At 34.1% G+C, this 3,073-nt stretch overlaps 1 long non-coding RNA gene across 1 annotated transcript; it reads left to right on the forward strand.

The window, feature by feature from the left end:
• The first annotated feature begins 580 nt into the window (after positions 1–580).
• LOC149130532 (uncharacterized) lies at positions 581–1,708 on the forward strand. The gene is made up of 2 exons (XR_016238783.1): positions 581–732; positions 1,112–1,708. It is a non-coding gene; the product is annotated as an uncharacterized LOC149130532 (long non-coding RNA).
• Positions 1,709–3,073: the final 1,365 nt, after the last annotated feature.

Consider the following 3,073-nt stretch of genomic DNA (forward strand, 5'->3'; position numbering starts at 1 on the left):
CTTAAATACCCAAACCCCACAGGAAATTGGAGATTTTTGAGGGAATATCACCAAAAGAAGTCTTGGAGATTTGCTGTTTGAAACACCCCCAAGACAATAGGAGGGACGAGCAATCCTACCCTCCAAACAAAACCAAATAAGTCTGCTTGAATGTATATGGCCTGGGGTCATCTTGTAAGCAGGGTCACCTGCTCAATGACCTCAGGGAACTGATGGAAAAAGCACCTGCCCCAAAAGTCAGGGCACCCATGGTTTTTATGGGATTTTTCCATGAGCAGCCCTTAAACGTCTCCTTCCTATTGAGGATTACACATTGTTGATCTCGTTTTGTAACTTTAGTCTTATTTACACACAAAACCCTCACAACTACACACACTCACACACATACATTTTTTTTTTGTTTTGTCCTCTGCTGTCCATAATGTTTTTCTTCAATGTAAACCCTTATAGTTAATATGCGTGCAGTTTCAAGTAAAGATGATTTTTGCAATACTCTATAATTATTATTATTATTATTAATCTGTCAATAAAAACCTGTCTCAAGTTTGTACATCTTCCTCTTTCTGGCTTGCAGTTACAATCGTTTCTTTTATATTGGCGGGTATGGATCTTGTGCAACAGACTATGGTTGGTTTACCATTCTGCAAATGGACCAGGCTTGTCAGTATGAAAGGAAACAATATCCTGCATTCATTTACTCTAATACTAGTTCAATGGTCAGATGGAGTGAGGGTAAGTAGATTTGTGTTTGACAAAATATCTGTGTGTGTTTTTGTGTCTTGTAGTAGTAGTAGAAGTAAGTGGTGGTAGTAGTAGTAGCAGCAGCAGTAGCAGTTGTAGTAGTGGTAGTAGTTGCTGTTGCTATTATTGCTTATGTTATTGTTGTTGTTATTGAAATTAATGTTCTTATATTCTCATTCGCCACTGCTGGGACGAGTTCCATCTCCCTCGGACGTATGCATTTTGTATTTTTAAAATACACATTCACATGAAACACCACTATTTTCTGGACTTATAACTGCAGTAAATTTTGCTTCCCACAATATATTTACATTAGTTATGATACATAAATGGCTATTGTAATTAATTTTATTGTTATTGTTATTTTCAGGACATGCAACAGCCGATTCTATGGCTGTATTTCTCCATATAAAACCAGAATAAGCAATTACGAAAAATAACTTCAAATAATCGGTACAACAGAGAGGATTGAAGTTCATATAGGAGAGAGATTCTCACCCAAGCCCTTAGGAAATATGAGATGACACTTGTACTCTCCAATTATAAGCCTTGTATCTAAATAAGAAACTTCCAAGATACATACCTCTGAATGAATCATCAGTGATGTTTCTGAAATTTCAGTGGTTTACAGGATTTTTTTCAACATCAAACCCCTCACCCAGGAGATCCAGCTCAGATTCAACAAGTTCCAGCTTGGTTCCTGATAGCAGAAAACCATCGACCTTCCTTTATCATCCAACAATTACACTTATACATCACTCTAATTTATGTCTATTCATTTTCAAAGACTTTTCATAAGCTTGTCCTAAACGTCTGTACCTGTTTACAGGCTTTTCGTTTGCTCTTGTTTCATATGTTCTCAATAATATAAGTTTCCTTTTCATAAGTTCCAGGTTATTCTGGTGGTTGAAAATATATTATTAATATTTAACATACATGGTGCATGTATGTTACATTAGAAACACAGGACGAGTAAAGGGTTAAACATAATGAGATTTGTATTATATCACAATACTCTAGATGGTTCAATTAAAAATAAATAAAATAATTATAAATAAATTGAGTTTTATTTCATTTTCAGGTGTAGATGTACATTGTAGGAAGTGTGAAACTTAATCAAATATTTCCTAGGTTTGGGAGACAAAGAAAAGGTTTGGAATTACTAAGTTTGTTGGAAACAATGTTGTTCACTCGACATAAAGAATGGATACAAGGTATGATGTTGATTACTGATGTAATGAATCATCTACAAACTCTCAACTTGGCTCTGCAGGGAGAAGGATAAGATTATTTCTTATCTTACTCAGAAGGTTTTCAAAGAGAGATATTGTCAAGAAATTTCAGTCACTTTCCCAATCTCTGAAAAAGAGTAAATACATTCCCTGACATTAAATTACAAGAGCTGCTTGATAATTTGCTAGCCAGGTTTGAATACCTGCAGAAGATGGAACCCTCCTTTATCTTTCTGGTAAACCCATTCAAATGTTGTTTTTTAGGTGTTATAACACCTGATGATTCATCCCAGAGCATGTATCTTAGAACTTTCTTATTTAGATACAAAGCATGAAATTGGAGAGTACAAGGCCTGAAATTAGTAGACGTTGCTATCAACCCTAATATTTGATTGCCATTTATTTTAATGATAAGCAAAGATTAATAGAATAATGTTATTGTTAACAGTAAATATCATTCTGAAAAGTGTAGTTTAAGTAAGATTTGGTTGCTATTTCTGGCAGGTCAAGAAACCACATAAATGTTTTGACTTTGTTGACTTTTTTGTTCTCGTCTCAGCACTGAGTTGGGACTTCTGATAGGTTAAAAATGGAGGCTTTCGTCAGCCACTGACCAGCTTATTACATTTGCAACAAGAAAGTACACATCCTAACATCTACAGCTGGAAATGGGACCTTGGAATTTTTTTTATTTAACTTTATTGTTACTATATTTCTGTTGAAATACACTGCCTTTTATTTCAATTAATTCTGAAAAGAATGAAGCATTTAGTAAAATAACTTTATTTCGTTGTTGTTTGAAACATATTTTTACATGAAATTTTGACAGGTTTTAATTTAGAACACTTTATAATAGGGAGCTTTTATAGTAAGAGTCAAAGGCAGCTTCAGGTAAGTTCATATCAAACTTTGCCAGAGCAAAGCAGTCACCCAATCCAAAGCTGGGACCTAGTTGGATTGACTAATTACAGTGAGAATACAGTATTGACATGAGAAATTAAACATTGTAAGTTATAAAAATCAGTATATAATAGATTATTGATCACAGAGAAATTTTGCACACACACAACACACCTTCACAGACATAATGATTATTTTAT

The sequence above is a fragment of the Octopus bimaculoides genome, chromosome 28 (assembly GCF_046866305.1).
Source record: "Octopus bimaculoides isolate indiv1 chromosome 28, ASM4686630v1, whole genome shotgun sequence".
Lineage (NCBI taxonomy): Eukaryota > Metazoa > Mollusca > Cephalopoda > Octopoda > Octopodidae > Octopus > Octopus bimaculoides.